The following is a 16,969-nucleotide window of genomic DNA, read 5'->3' as shown; positions in this document are numbered from 1 at the left end:
ACTAGCAAGAACAAGTCTCGGTGACCTCAGCACTATTCCTCAGTAACATCAGGGAATTTCTCCATAGGAATAAGCTTCCCTCGCATATGAAGCCATATAGGGTGAGGCTTCATATGGGTGTCCCTTTCCTGACTCAGCCTCAACCAATCGGTGACATCAGACACTATGTCATTCCTCAACTGCTATTCTTCAAAACCTTTATCTGGGTGAACTATGATGTATGAGCCAGAAATAATACCATCTTCTGTCTCTAGGGATCATATTACAGACAAGTACCTGTTTGCTATAGACAGCCTGGCATGTGTCCAGGTCCACTGGTTTCTTGGGTCACTTGGGCTCTTTTCTTGAACACCAGAACAACCTGCTCCTTAAGGAGAGAATTGGGATAGTGTGAAGACACCTGGGTTTCCACGTGGCTGGTACAGATGTGAACTCACAAGTCTTGACTACCCCCTTCAGTCCTCCTTGTTCATCCTTGGTGTCAGCTCCTGAAGCTGTATGTATTAGGTTGGTACAAAAGTAATTGCGAGTTTTGTGTCATTACTTTCAATGGCAAAACCCACAATTGCTTTTGTACCAACTTAATACCTAAACAACCAAGAGACTCAGTCCAGACATGTAATGGGATAGGAAGAGGTCCATGGGACACAGATCATCTTTCCACATTGAATCCCAATACAGGAAGCCTGGGAACCTCTGTCTAAGTGTAGAGTTTCCTCTTCACATTGAAAGAGACTATGCCTTCTGTGTCTCTATAGTCAGACCTCCAAGGACACAAGCAGTCCTGTGGCTTTACCCACGTTTGGAGGTGGAACTGCTGAACTAATAGGTAATGACACAGCAGACACAGGTCTTCCATTCCCTGCAGACCAGTGAATTCTCATCTGCTACCTTGGCCACTGAGACAGCCAAGAGTTCTCTAAAGAACGGGAACTGGGAGACAAAGTTGAGGGACTTGGAAAAAGAACTTGCCTCAGGGGAACAGAACTGCCTGTACTATGACCTAGGTTTTGACTTAACTGTAAAACTATTTTACATCCCAGGCTTCTCTCTTCCTTGATTCTTCCTGGCTCCTGGAGGAAGCCTTGGAAGCCTGATGGGAGGCTAAGAAAGAACTTCTAGGCCAATCAAAACTGGATCGTGAGTGGGAGTTTATGGCTCATGACTGTCGGCCTAAAGTGTAGGGAATGAAGCATCTTACATTCCTCTCCCTGCTTGTCAACTCCTGACCATCTTGTCAAAAACACAGCTGTGTGCTCAGTAAAGAGGCCAATGAGGAACTGCACTTGGCATCTGAGTGCAAGCAGAGGTAGTGTCTGCCTGAGACCCCAGCAGGGGAAACTGAGCCTCAGGCCCTGGAGTCCAAAAAATTGCTGCAGACTCATCCGACTGGTTCAGGAGGATCTCTTTGCAGCTCCCTCAGAGAAAATCTGAACTCCTTCCATAGGTAAGAGTTAGCAACTAGGGGAGTGAATGTAGAAATCTGTCACAGGAGTGCAGGGCTCCAGTGTACACTTCCTAGGGTGTCCTTGTGGGTGCTGTTGCTTCTTGGTTCTTCACCTGGACTCTGGAGTCTCACTGGGTGGTAAGTAGCCTTCAAGGAAACTTTCCAGTTTTATCGGGCAAGCAGCTTCTTTGTGTCAGCACTGTCCTGGATTAGATTCCCTACCCCTGTTGGATGGGTGAATACCTCTTCACAGCCACTGTTACTTGTGTCAATGGACCGGGTGCTGAATGTCAGTGAAGTACTCATCCTAGGTTTGACACTGCTTCTCCCAATGTAAATGCAGACTTTTTGTAATGAGTGGGAACCTCTAGCTGGCCCTTTGGGTACTGATTAGCAAAACCTTCAGAATAATGGAATATATTCATGTAGAAAATATTCTACGTGAAATTCTTTTTACATCCAAGATTTTCCTTCCCTTGAACTAAGTGACATGATGGACTAGTCAGCACCATAAGACAGTAAGACATCCCTGGGGACTTGATAAAACTGCGTGGGCTACAGGGCACACTGGTCTTTTGAGTGGCTTGGAAGGGGTCTCTAGTTAGCTCTTAACCTGTTACAGAAAAAGCCAGAAAAATAGCTTTAGCCTTCAAGCATGACCCATGTTCTACAACTGACTCAGGCAAGTCTTACATGCTTCCACCCACTCCCATTCCGGCGGCATTTTTGCAAACTCCTGACCTCAAATTTCTTAGGAACACATCATATGCATGTATGATGTTTCGAGTTACTAAAAGACAGCACATTGATGAAAATAACTGAGAACCCCATTATCACTAAACCTATGGGTCCTCAAACACCCAATTCTCAAGCATCAGAACTCTTGACTACACAAATAAGGATCCAAGTGTCATAACATTTGTGGCTAGTCAGTATCACAAGTGTCCTTTAAATCATAGGGGTTTTCGTTTATCCCAGTCCTATTCCTTCTATGAAGGGTGGTTAACAGCGTGCAGATATGCACAGCTCAGAGGCTTCCTGCTCCTCTGTTGACATGTCCTTCTAAAAGTTCTGTCTCCCAGCCATGAATAATGGAGGATGAATACTGCCTCATACTATTTCCTCCAACCTCCTGAGAAGTATGTGATCTTAATTACCACTTAATGCTTCTGTGGCTATTCTACCAAGGCAAGGTGAGAGAAGTAGCTGACATGTAAAATATGAACTAAAGATTGGAAGCCTTGCAATGAAACAAAGTTCTCAATAGGCTTTTCTAGTCTGTCCTTAGCTTTTCTAAGAATTCTAGAAGGTAAAGCCAGGTGAGAGCAAAAAGTCTGCTGTCCTGATGTGGGTTCAGCTCAGAGGAGGGCCTCACTCTTCAAGGGCCATCTAGGCTGGCTTCTGAGCCCAGAGCAGGCAGGCAGGGGAGGCCTATGGCAGTGCTAGGGTTTGTGTATTGGCCAGAGGCGTCTGGTTTCTGTCACTTTGTGGTCTGAGTCAGTGGATAATGGAGCCTTGGGACACATATCCCAATTGCCCCATGGGCCCCCTGTTTGACTTTATTGGTCAGTAAAGTGTCTCTGTTCCCATTGTTCTGTACACATAAGATGTTGTAAATGGGGGACACTGATTTCAGGTAGAGTCTTGATCTTCATGACCCCTAAGCATTTCTGCCACCTACCAGGAAGGTAGGATCTTAGAGGTGGTCTGTACTAGCTCTCCCAACCATGTCTTTACATTTTTATGACCAGTTAACCCAGAATGGTGGATAACCTTCAGGACTCTGACCCTGGACTCCTCAGTGGTTCCTTGAGTGCAGGCCCTGGTAGAATGCTTTTTGGCAAGAAGTCAGTGAAGATGAGGAGCTCTCGGGTGTCCTCTCTGGAGGTGCATATGGGGGTGTCAGCACTGCTGGGGATGCTGCCTGGTGATCACCTTTCCTCTATCATGGTTCTTCTCCCTGTTTTGTGTCTACTGTAGGGGATAAATGTATGAGATCCTTGGTTTCCTATCTACTTCACTGACGTATGGAATCTAAAATCATCCACCTACAAACCCCATCCATAGATGTTAGAAAAACTTAATCTCCACTTACAAAGAAAATTTTTAGGTTTCTTCTGTTCCTGGAAAGCACTATAGACTTGTAAATCCTTTTCAGTGTGTTGTGATTTTTGACTTCTAAATTAGCCTATATTTGGCAGATGTTCCCTTAACTGGAACTTGGTGAACTTGATCTGAAACCCTATACATTTCATTGCTTTAGGGTGAAACATCCATGCTTATCTAGCATTTTTCCTTCCCTGGAGGATAAATTAGCCCCTTGACTAAAAGACATTTTATTACACTTAATGGAGCATTCAAAGAATACATAAATGCTAGCTGAGTTCACTGTTCCAGACAGTAAGTTTGCCCTTTTATTGTAATATTTTATATTTTTACTAAAACTTTGTTTCCCTAAGAAGTAAATATTCTTATCCAAGAGTGAAAGTTCTGAGCAACACTTGTCATGTTCCTGCAGAACCAATGGTTCTGTCACTTCCCAGGAAGCTTGAGGACTGAAGCCCAAGAGGGAAGACTCTTACTGTCCTGACTTCAAATTGTGGTATTGGCAGTTGTTATACTTAAGGGCAGATGCTGAATGTGTTCATGACAAAATGAGGGCATCTAGTGAAACAATCATTCTTACCATTTCCATGGATGAGCCTGGGAATTGCCCGGCCAGGGTTTCCTAAACTGTATCAGCCTTAGGTGAGGCTCTAGCACCAATGCTTGACCCCTTAGTTCAGGTTCTAGTGTTAACCTGTAACCTCAGGTGAGGTGACCGTACCAGAGCATCCATCCTGAGTGTGGTCTCTTGGACGGACATTCACATTCCAGCCAAAATCTCTAGTAATGGACTCTGTAGGTATAGATCTGAAAGGGACATGGCCTTCTCAGACTGAGATGATTCTAAAACCTGATACTGATATCTTCCCAACTGGAATCCGCTCCTGTAGGCATGTCAGTGACCTTAACTCTAACTCTAACATACGTAAAACTTATGGAATTTCTCCCTGAAAGTGTTATGGTTCTCAAGTACAAGCCCATATGTAGGGGGGAAATCTTGAGGGTTCCTTACCTGAGTTGAGCTCATGATTTCTTCAACTGTTCATAATATTCCACCACTTATGTCTCTTCCTCACCTTCTCATCTTAACCTCATTTGGGTGAGCTCACAGCAACTTCAGAGCTGGAAACAAGATGCTTAACATGCCCCTGGCAACTGATTCAGGTATAGACCTGTGCTTGTGTATTGCTCAAGTGAGTATGACATCTTCTATGTCTGGTATCTGGGGCTGCCATCTCCTGAATGTTGGGAGAACCTGCTTGTGGAGACCACGGGATGGAATAGAGGATACCCGAGGCTTTGATTCTCCAGCTGCTCACATGTGTGCTTGCTGGGCTTGACTGGCCCTTCACTATCCTTGATGCACATCCTTGGGGACTCAGATTCTGGTGTAGTTCAAGCTCTGTGTGCACCCAAGGAATCAGTTGTTCCAGAAAAGGAATGGAACAGGAGGTCTAAGACCACTGGAACTATCCTTCCACATGGAATCCCTGTTTGGGAAGAGAACCTAGGAACATGGATGCCCACAGGTTGAAGGTTCCTACCCCACTGACCGAACTCTGCCTACCTTTCTTGAGCCATCTTGTGACCTCTCCAAGGTATAAGCCATCTCATAGCCTTTCCTAGACTTGGAGTGAAAGCTCCTGACTGACGTCTGAGGTACATGCAGGTTCCGACTTATTGCCAGACAGATCAAGCTAAGCTACCACTCTTGGACACTGACATGTTATTTCCTTTCTCATGTAACTGGGAAGGAGGCTCTGGGAGACACAATACTGGGGCTTAGAAGGACTTGGACAACAAGGGTTCATCTTGGGTAGAAGGAAGTATACACCTATTATGTTCTAGGCTTTGACTCAGAACAGCTGTTAAAGCTACTTTTACACACTTCTCCAGGTTCTTGCTCATTATTGGTCCTCTTAGCTCTGTCAGAAGCCTGGGAAAGGCCAAAAAAGCTTGCTCAGGAGGAATCATGCTGCTCCAGGTTGGAGGAAGTCATGACTTATGGTTCTTGGTATACTACTAGAAGGGTAAGCAGTGAACACTTACTGCATTTACACAAATTCCCGCATCTAGTTTCTGCCTGCAGACTAAAATCCTGAACATGTCTTCAGAGAAATGCAGATCTATCAATGCCGAACCTGGCAAAGAAACTGCCCTTGGCATCTGGGGACAAGAAGGCTGAGGCTCATGGCAGGGAGTAGCATCTGAGACTCCAACATGGTAAACTGAACCTCAGGACCCCAACGGTGTGGAGGGAAAGATGCAGCCACAGGCTTATTTAACTTGTCCCCCGCCCCTTACAGTTTTGTGAGAATCTCAACATGTTTCTCAGATGAAGTACTTTGACAACTGGGGGTATGATGGAAATCTGTTTTGGCAGGATACGTTTTCCTTTCTAGGTTAACAGCAGATTTAATCAGCAGAAATCTCACAAGCCAGAAGGAATTGGGGCCCCATCTTTAACCTCCTGAAACAAAATAATTGTCAGCCAAGAATTTTGTATCCAGCAAAACTAAGCTTCATAAAAGAATGAGTCGTCTTCAGACAAATGCTGAGAGAATTCACCACTATCAAGCCAGCACTACCAAAAGAAAAAAATCCCACCCTATACCTAGGAAAGGCCACAAAGCTGCTTCTGATCTTGGAGATGCCACAAGAAGATTCCAGAGAAAAGCGAGGCAGAGTTCTGCCAATAGAGTAGTATCACTCAACCTTGGAACTAAGGGGATCCCTAGAGGACTAGACACTCCCAGGCTCTTACCAAATGAGAATGATGCTTGTGGCAAGTATAGGTTTTTTGTTCCCTCTAAGGCCAGAGAAGTCTCAGCCATTAACTTGGCTATCAGGCAGGTAAGGGTTTTCTGTTCCTGAAGATGGGGAGCTGGGAGACAATATTTAAGTTGACAGGGACTTGTAGCAAGAGTTTACTTAGCTGGAACAAGCATGTATTATCTAGGTTTTGACTTAATCTGGTAAAGCTGCTATTATATGCTTTTTCTGGCTTATCCCTTTCTTGGTCTTCCTGGCTCCATGGTGGGAGGCTGGGAGCCTCAGAGAAGAAACCGGTAAGCTTTCTCAGGTAAGACAGAAGCTATACCAGGTTAGAGGGGGTCATGATTTCTCAGTCTAGTTATTAGAAGTGTAAGTGATAGAACTTTACATCCTCAAATCCCTGCTTACTAAATCCTGAGTGTAGTTTGAGCAACTTGCAGCTGTGCTCCAAATGAAGAGGCTAGGGAGGAACTATGCTTGGCATCTTTGCACAGGGAGGCTGAGGCTTAGAAGGGCAGAGGGAAGTAAGCATCTCCCTGAGATCCCAACCCGGGAAACTGAACCCTAGATCCCACGGTACAGAGAAGAGCAGTTGCAGGGTCACCTGACCAGTCGCCCGGGGTTCCTCTTCCAGTTCCTGAGAAATTCTGAACTCGCTTCTTGGGTAAAGATCTGACAACTGGGAGCATAAACATGGAAATCTGTCTTGGAATGCAGAGCTCTTGGAATGGGTGCCATTGTTCCTTGGTGAGTTCTCCCTGACCTTAACTCTCACATCTACCTGCAGGTACAGACTTGGTAGGAGCCTCCTGCCATGTGGGACAGGCCTATTTCTGGTGTCTGCACTGGTGCTGAGTTGTAAGTTCCCCCCTGGTTAGGGGAACACTGTCATTGCCACTGGGTTACATCAATTAGAAAATGACCCAATGGTGAATGTTACTGAAGTCACCATTCTTGGTTTATCTCAACTACCCTATGCATATACAGACCCCCTCATGATTAGCAGGGACCTTGTGTTGATATAATGGAAACTTTCTATTAAAAAACACATAAGACATTTAGAATTCTGATCAATATAATCTTTTCATATAGAAAGGAAACTTAGTTGTGACAACAAATAATTATGGCTGGACCACATGGCTTGTGCCTCTAGAGATGTACTAGTCCGTTTTCACATTGCTGATACACATACCCGAGACTGAGTAATCTACAAAGAAAAAGAGATTTAATTGACTCACAGTTCCACATGGCTGGGGAGGCCTCACAATCATGGTGGGAGGCAAGGAGGAATAAAGGCATGTCTTACACGAAAGCAGGCAAGAGGAGAATGAGAGCCAAATGAAGCAGGGGAAACCCCTTATAAAACCAGCAGATCTTATGAGAACTCACTGTCACGAGAACGGTATAGGGGAAACTGACCTCATGATTCAAATATCTCTACCTGGTTCCACTCTTGACACGTGGGGTTATTACAATTCAAGGTGAGGTTTGTGTGGGGACACAGACAAACCATATCAAATGCCTTTACAAAAGGACCCAACGCTATCTGGAAGTATGAAGACAGACCCAGGCAAGTGTTCCACATTGTACTGTATAAGCCCCCTGACCTAAGTATCCTCGCAAAGTCTCAATCTTTTATTGGTTTATTCAAGGAAATTCCCCATCATGCATTATTCTGAAGTAAACAATTTGTATGCATGCTCATGAACAGAGTCATGCTGAGTTCTACTTTCCCAAGGCAATGAAAATCTTGATAGTGAACCTTATCCCATGAAACTGTCAAAAATTGCTTAAATCCACTTGGTCTCTGAAATGGCCCTAAGGTCATACAGTAAGAATTAATCTAAAACTTAAGAACTTGGTTCAAATACCACAAACTCAAGATCTACACCTGCTTTTCAGCTCAGCTCAGTGTGAGAAAATACACTCCAACATGAGACAGCCAAGAGCAAGGGACTCCCCTGCACCCACCCAGCTCCCATTTGGAGGGCTACTTTTCATGGAGGGGCAGAACATAAGGATTTCTTGTCCTGCTTCTAGCCTACCTGTTGCTGAGGCTAATCCCATGTGTGCTTGGCTGGAAGGTAGAGCTCTTGTCTTCTATCCAGCTCCCATTTATGGGATAGAGGCTCTATCTTGGGCTAGGTGTTAAGAATACTAGGGCTCACAATGCAGGGGTTTCACAGACAGGCAAGCTGAGGAAACCTGGAGTTGCTCTTCACCTTTCATCAAGCTCTCCTAAAAAGGGGTGTCTAGGCTTCCCATTGTTATCCCTAGCACTAGTCACAGCTTGCATTTTTCCTTAGTGTGGAGAGAAATAGAACAGAGCTCCAAATCCCTCCTCAAAAGAACTGACTTCATATGCAGTGGTGTGGAGAAGTTCAGGCCAAAGGGCACTCGCAAGCACTACAGAGGCTATGGGAAAAGGGGCATTAAACACTAATAGCTTCATTGAAGATAGAGGCTAACCTGGAGGGCTAGCTCTGAGAAAACCAGAAGACAGCTGATAGAAGCCCTCTTGGGGTGGGAACTTGTTTCAAACACTGCATGTAGATAACTAGAAGACAGATCAATCATGCTTTGAAGCAAGGTGGGTTTAGGTACTTGATCAAGTTTTGAATAAACCCAACCAGTTGCATCTCCAAGGAGATGTCTACTACCAACTGACCATCTTGATTCACATTAAGTCAAGAACTCAGAAGAGGTAGAAAAACTGAGGTTGCTGCTATAGGATTTCTGGTCTTGTCCCCTTGCTTAACCTATGCTTATCAAGCCTTTGGAGTAAAGGTTTTGGCTCAACCCCTAGAAGCCAATAGGTAGAGGCCATAAGTTCTTGTTACTGTTGTAAGCTTTCCAGAGGCATTGTTAAACTGTTTACCATTCCAGCTTTCCTGAATGTCTCTTGCCCATCTCTTACAAGGGTTACAAAGGGAAGACTTTGGAAAAACATTTGTCTTCATAGTCTCCACCAAATCTATTTCTATTGGCTCTCAAATAAGCTGACATAAACTTCTTAAATGCCTGTGCTTCATGATGGGGAAGCAGACTGGTTGGCCATGGACGCTTTGGGATTAGAGAAACTTGACACTAAGGAAGAACAACTTTGTTTTCTGATGGTCTTGGTGCCTCCTGGAAAAGGAGATCAAGGACTCTTTATCCTGTTTACATTTCTTAGCCCTATTATCCAGATGTACCAGCTTATGGATTCTTGGAGATCAGTAAGTGGATTACTCTGGAATGAAAGAAGCAGGGAAATGCTGGAATGTCCCCTTCTCTGAAGATGAAGAAACTTCTCTTGTGGGACCTCTAAGAACAGCTAGCATGAGCCCCGATTCTTCTAGTCTTTCCAAATTTATGGTAGTGCAGTTGCTATCTAATGCTTTTGTGATTACCAGGCCAAAGAATAATGTGAACTAGAGCTGACTTCACATGAAATGGACTAGCTTCATGATCTGAGTTTAGGAGCATTACAGCAAAACTAGAAGCACTCAATAGGCTTCTTTAGTTATCTCTCCAGAAATAAATGAAGTAGCAGCTTGGAAGGTAAGATGTTAATAGAAAGCAGCTTTCTTAATGGACCACTATTTCAACTGGGTACCCTTCACGTTTATTAAACTAAGTGTACCTGGACTTGTTTCTGAGCCCAGAACAAAGTCTGAAGCTTGTGGCCAGTGCCAGATTTTCAGCAATTGATGGGAAGCGTCCAGTTTCTCACTTCATGGTCATCACTAACTCCATCTGCATGACAGCTTGGGCTGCCTTGTAAATCTCTCCCATCAAAACGTCCCCATCACTAAAGGTGCTGAATACCACCTGTCAACTTGCCTTTCTCCATATGTTCTGACAATCAGTCCCACAGGGAGAGTGTAGTATAGATAGCATTTTCTTTTGAGTGGTGTCATGTCCAAGCACTTCTACAGGTCTAGAAGGTAGGACCTTAATATTTACACTAGCCCCTTCCATGCTTCTGTCACATTCTTATGACAGACTAATCCAGAATGTGCATTAACTAAAGATGACTAACCTGGACTTTTCAAAGTTACTGGTGGTTCTTGACTTCTTGGTAACATCCCTCACGGGGAGTGGGTGTTTCTTAAGGCATCATCTAGAGACACAGCAGAAGCCCCACTATTGATGAAACAGAGGTTGATAACATAGTTGAACTCCTATCCATTGGAAAGCTGGCTTTTTCCTTTGGTTATGTCTGGGATGAATCTTGATCCTATGGTTTACCTAGTATTTTACCTATTTTCTATAATATCGAAGCTACTTTTAAGTAAAATTTACTTAACCAGACTTAGATATTGTCATCTTCAAGAAGGCTGGAAGTCCTTAATCCTAGCCAAACATGGCTTCAGGAAAGACTAATGCCAAAGTATATGCTTGGCATGAATATGGATATCTGTCTTAAGGAGGGCAGGGCTCCAATCTACATTTCCTTGGGCATCCTTTGCATGCTATTCCTCAGCAAGTCATCCCTCACATTGACTCCAGAATCTATCTGCATGTGCAGACTTGGTATGAGCTTCCATCCAGGCTTCATTGGGCAGGCCCCTTGATGGTATCAGCACTGTCCTGGGTTGCAGCTTTCCCCTCCCATTGAGTTAGAGGAATGCTCTGTCACTGCCATGGGGTCACTTGTACTAGAATTCTAATAGTGAATGTCAAAGTGAACAAATTTGGTGTCAACTTCCCTGATATTGACTCAGTGTCAAGCACAAGGGCCTCCAATTGGCCTATGGATATCCTTTTAGCCAAAATGAAAACAAAAGCATTCAGATCTTCTCAAGGTGAGATTTCAGTAGAATAAGTTCTGCAACTCCCTAGAAATTCTTCTCCTTGAACCAAGGAATGAAACAGCTGTCTGCAGTCCCCTAGAATGTTTACCTTTCCTGTAGTCCCTGAATCTATGTAAACCAAAACTGTCCTGGCCTTTCAGGTGGCCTGGAAGTTTTGTTTAAACTTAAGTCCTCAGACATGTCAAACTAGACTGTAGCTCTAACTTTCAAATGCCCACAGCCAGCAATTACCATTTGTGGCTAGTCTTGTTTCATATGTGCCCCCATCTACTTTCCCTGACTCATTTGAAGCCAGTGTTAGCCCTCAACCTACTCAGATATCTCTAAAGGGGTTTTAACCATCATGTAATACTTCAATACCTAAAAAGAAGCTTAACCAGTTTATCACTAGATATAACCCATCAGTTTCCAAACTTCAGATTCTAAGTGTCATACATGTCTTGACTTTTTATTTGAATCCTGATTCAAATCAAGTCAAATCCTGATTCAAATAACCTTAAAACATAGTTGGTTGTTACCTGTTTTTCCTCATGCTACCTTATCTAGTAAGTTGCTATGTCTTAAACTGCAGGTTTCTTTTTCTTCCCATCACATACTTCTCAAAAAGGTGGCTGGCTGTTCCACAGATTTGTCCCACTTTGTATATCTTATTGCATGCCCATGCTATCATTTACGTTTATTCTACTTAACCTTTCATTTACACTTGCAGAATAAACAGGTATATCTTTTCTCTAACTTTCCTTCTGAGAGTGCCTTTATCCTGGGTCCTGGAGCAGGAGCCACTATGGGGGGTATCAAGTCAGAACCCAGAGAAGGTAAAGTTGCTTATTCTCCCATGTCTGTGTGGCACTGAGCATCAGGCTTAGGATAAGGACCCATCAGTCACTGGGGCCAACTCTGAACAGATTTGACCTTGTTGAAGATGCTGCAGTGGCAACTGAATCTGGTTGTAGCCTCACCTGAGTGCCCTCGTGGCTACTTCTATGAGGTTCCTTCTCTATGGACTCATCACTAAATCGGATTTCTGGACGTTGACAGCACAAATGTTGTCCTTAGTTTGGGGAGTGAGGGACTGCATGTGGGTAACTTCTACAGAAATCTCTCCCTTGTTGCTGGGTTGGTCTGGCTACCTGAAAGTTTTTAGGTGAACCAATAACTATCTCCGTGAAGACCTGTATCATGTAACGCAGGCCATCTTGAGCCACATACTGACTTAACCTCTCGGGCCACTACTGTAGGACTTCAGAACTTTTGCCTTTTCTTGAAGGCAATGTCTTGCAGACCTTTGGACTGAAGGGTTCACAAGAAACTTGGTGAAGGATTAAACCAAGAATCCTTGCTGTGTCTTAAGCCTTTCTAGAGGCATTGCTGAACTACTCTTAAGTTTCTTCCTGAATGACTTTCTTACCCATCTCTAACATGGCGGGGGATTACTTTGAGGGCATACATTGGCAATCTCTACATCTGCCTGTCTGTTGGTCTCAAATAACATAGCTGATGCCATCTCTTCAAACACCTTGTTGATGCATGGGGAGGCAGACTAGTTGGCTATGGGGATTATAGAACTAGAAACCTAACACTTCAAGCAGTCTTGTCTTATGGTCCTAGAGCTACATGAAGGGAGACAGAATTATTCTTTTAGCTTAAGTATCATAAAGGCCCAGTTTTCCTAAAGTGCTCAGTGTAATTTCCTAAACACGAATTAGGGTTGGTCTTATAGAAGGATCCAAGGAAACTTTGGAAGGTCCACTTGGCCCAGTGATGGAGGAAGGCAAAAGTCTAAAACAACTGCATGAGCCACATTTTGATTTCTTCTGTCCTTTGAAATACTTTGAACTCCAGTCTTCTTACAGGATGTGTCTGGGGATACACTTTCTATCATAATGAGAATGTAGCTCACATATTGGATAAAGTAGAATATATTCCCTGATGTGGTTAGAAATCTTGCAATGAAATTAAAAGCACGTTTTCCTAAATTAAGAAACCCAAGTAGCATCCTAGAAAGCAATATGCCAATAGAAGGGTTGCTATCACTGACTTTTTTCAGGTCTGCTTTAATAACCAGTGCCATCAGAAAATAACCAGTCTTTACTCCCTTGTCAGTAACATGTTCAAGTCGACCATTTCTAAACTTTTTTTGTATACAAGTACAGGTGTCTTTTACACTACAGCCATGGGGCTCAGGTGGCTGCTATAGATATGACCAGTGTCTACCTCTCTGGAATAAGCAGGGCACAGGAAACCCTTAAGTGGTAATGAGGGAATAGCAGACCCAAATAGCCAACTTTTAAGGACCACCTTCCGGATCCCCACTCAAAAGGAGATCCTTATGTCTAACCAGATTACTCACCTCAATCCTGGCTCTTGGTGAGTAGGATGGTTTTCTCTAGAAAAGCACATTGCTATGTGTGGATGACTTGTTTTTATATTTAATAAAAATCTAAACGAAAAACCAACCAATAAGATTTTTTTAGGATAGAGATCAACCAGCTTATACTCTGAACTTTTCCTTCAGGCAAGGACATTGATAGGACTTTTTAGACCTCAGAAGCATTTTAGACCTTAGAAGCAGGCCTCAAAACAATCTCATTCTCCTACTGCCTTTTCATTGCCTTTCTCTCCCCACAGCAGGAATCTTCCCCTGCCTTCCTGTCTTGGAGCTAGCGATAAAAGGAATTATCAGACCTTACATTGTCTGATTTGTAGGCCACAAGACCCCATCTGAGAAAAGGGGTCCTGCCCCACACTTTGGAGGGAAGGAATGCTACAGAGATGTTGGGAAGAATTGGAAGACTTAGGCCTTGCTGAGTTTCCCTGTTCAGATATTTATCCAATCACATTTCTACATGGTTGTCAGTCACAGCCATCTCATGTCTCCATGAAAGGTCCAAGAGGACCAGATCTGGGGAGCTTTTAGACAGCTGAACATGTGGAGTTCCCTGGAAGGTGGCCCAGGGAAGGCCCAGCTTCATACCTCTTCTGCCATATTTAGCCTATGTGTGTCTGTTTCCTTTGTAATCTTTATAAAACAAACATAAGTTTTACTGAGTTCCCCAAGCTGCTCTACCAAATTCACTGAATCTAATTCATGGTAGATCCCAATTGAATGCTAATCAGGAGTTCTGAAGGCCCAGACTTCTGCCTGGTGGGGAGAGGGGGGCAGTCCTGTGGGATTGAGCTTTCAATCTGGATGGGATGCTAACTCCAGGTGGATAGTGTCAATTTAAATTGGATCCTCAGCTGATATCCACTGCAGGACTGACTACTTGTTGGAGAAACCCCTACACTCTTGGTTACAGAAGTCTTCTGGGATAAGTATTGAATAGAAGTGTTTTCCCCAACAGAGGCACTTAGACTCAAGCATGGGAAACACAGTAAGAGACCAAGGACATTTTCTTCAATCTCTAGTTCTCCTTTTCCTTTAACCAACTTTCTACTGAACGGAAAGTATGACCTCTTAAGAAATAGAACTTCCAAGATAAATCCTAACCTAACCATCAGACCCTCCCCTTTCATCAATCTTAAAGAAAAATCCTCCAGATATACTTCTCTGGATAGCTACATCTGTTGGGCAAACATACCTGATTCCATGGAATCAGGGGTCACTTTTTTTCACCCCCATCACTAAAAATCACTAGAAAGCTTCAGTGATTAGAGGAAAAAGTGAATGTGACATTAAAACATGTTCTCTCCATCCTGGCCAGCTAAAGCAGGAGTTAATAACTGGGTATGAAAAACAGACCTTGACGTTCTACCTTTTACCTAACAGCTACTAGGACAATGGGAGAGTTGAGAGTAGGATGAAGTGGGAAGACTTTGAAAGGTAAGGTGTGGTCCACTCAGCTTCCGTATTGGAAGGGTTCAATGCTGGCATCATTGATGTGTAAATGAGGGCTTCTGTCACTGAAGAGCTCACAGATGTGACCACAGATGGTCTTCAGTTAACATTCTCCTGGTCAATGGCCCAGGGAAGGGGGATGCAGGCCCCATGGGTGACCATGCCAGCAGGGAAGTTAATGGCTGCGGGTTTTGTGAATCTGGCTAGGCATTTGGTATTGTCCAGGACCACCTTGGGATCATAAACCTGAATCTGGCCACTGATATCAGTGGCTTAGTCTTTCAATGGCTGCCTCAATGTACTTCAACCTTCTCTTGCATGGCCTTGGTGCTGAAGTTGGGATGACCTCCTGCACTATTCTAGTTACCAAGAATAACCACCTTTGATCCTAATCTATTGCTCCAAAGTCTTCACACAATGCAAGATGAAGTGGACTACCCTGAGAGGATCTCACTATGTAATTGTTCCACATTTCTCTATCAAATTCCCACTGGGCTTTCATGACCTTGGCATGCATCCTCATGCCCATATATAAATAGACTTGGTAGTGAGCCTCCTTGATATTCTTGTGGTAGTACGTCTAGTTTTGCACTGCAGCAATATGAACCTTGGGACCCAGGGAATTCATTGGAAGGCAAACTGAAGGGATGCCCATCTGCTATAAGAAATATATTCCTGTTGCATTCCAAATCAGGGATGCTGGTTGTTCACCATGTCTTTACCTATTTACAGGCCTGTCTTAAACTGACCTTTCATAGGTTTTGGGGTATACTTAGACTTCACAGAACACCAGCTGGCTAGGGTCCTTGTAGGAAGAGTCCCAAAATGGCAGCAGGGATGAGATGTCACTGTTACAGGCTTCAGATTGAAAAGCACTAGAGCCATCAACTCCACTCACTGTACACACTTGGGCCTGCTGTCCTGGGGGTGGACCTCATAGCATGATCCTCTTCTGATGCCATCAATCCAAACATACATGGCTTTGACTTTCCCACTGTCTTAGTCCATTTTGGCTGCTATAACAGGATGTTTCAGACCGGGTGACTTAGGACAACTTCTCATACAGTTCTGAAGGCTAGGAAATCCGATGCTAAGGAACCAGATTCAATTGTATAAGGGCTGCTGTGATTCCAAGATGGTGCCTTGTTGCTGTGTCCTCACTCAGTGGACAGAGCAAAAGAGCCAAATCTTCTATGAAACCCCACTCATGAGGGCCTGAGCCCCCACTGCCAAATTGCCTCTTAAAGTCTTCACCCCTTAATACTATCACGCACTGTCTTTAAGTTTCAATACCCAAATCTTAAAGGGGACACAAACCACAGCACCCACCCTGAATCAGGAACTTGTTACTTGTTTGACCCCTCTGTTCAAGTGGGAACTTAAGGTGGCCATGGTGGAAGGTGTTCTAGATGGCAAAAGTGAGAAGCAGCCTGGTATGCTCCTCAGTACTCTACTTCCCTCCCATCTTTAGCTCTTGAAGGGCCACTATCTAATGAAGCTGCCTTCTACCATGTCTCATCTAAGTGCCTTTCTCAAAAGCAAGGTTCATTTGGGAGTATTCCTGTGTCTAGAGCAGACAGGTAAAGTCTAGGGCAGTACCTACTTTTCACTGATTGGCAGGAAGGGTCTGGTCTTGTTACTACTTGATCACCAGCTCTGAGACAGCTGTTCTTTAGAGCACCCATATTGAGGAGTGTCATGCTCATTAGGAGACACAATAGACTCATGGGGAAAGGTAACCTTCAGGTTGTATGAGGTTTATGAGGGGGTGTTAGGTCAACTGTGGCATCTGCTTGCAGGTGGGGGTCTCCACCTTGGTCCCTTCTAAGGCTTGAGGCTACATGTATGGATTGGAAAGCAGGATCTTAAAGGAGACTGATAAAATACTCCCCCTACACCGTTTTTTCTAAGACTTAAGTTTTTGAAGAATCCAAAGGCATATCAACTTGACTTACTGAAATTGTCTCCTTGTTTTGTTTGAGCTTATCCAACCCCTATATAGTA

At 43.9% G+C, this 16,969-nt stretch overlaps 2 long non-coding RNA genes across 2 annotated transcripts in view; both read right to left on the bottom strand.

Moving 5' to 3' along the window:
• Positions 1-16,969, bottom strand: part of LOC129136561 (uncharacterized) — an 83,305-nt gene that overhangs the window by 42,168 nt on the left and 24,168 nt on the right. The window lies entirely within an intron of this gene.
• Positions 7,386-10,456, bottom strand: LOC129136562 (uncharacterized). The gene is made up of 2 exons (XR_008538379.2): positions 10,353-10,456; positions 7,386-7,535 (listed from the first exon to the last, which is right to left on the bottom strand). It is a non-coding gene; the product is annotated as an uncharacterized LOC129136562 (long non-coding RNA).

This window comes from Pan troglodytes, chromosome 10 (assembly GCF_028858775.2).
Source record: "Pan troglodytes isolate AG18354 chromosome 10, NHGRI_mPanTro3-v2.0_pri, whole genome shotgun sequence".
In the NCBI taxonomy this organism is placed as follows: Eukaryota; Metazoa; Chordata; class Mammalia; order Primates; family Hominidae; genus Pan; species Pan troglodytes.
Note: the sequence above shows the minus strand (reverse complement) of the source record. Positions and strands in the feature narration are given on the sequence as shown.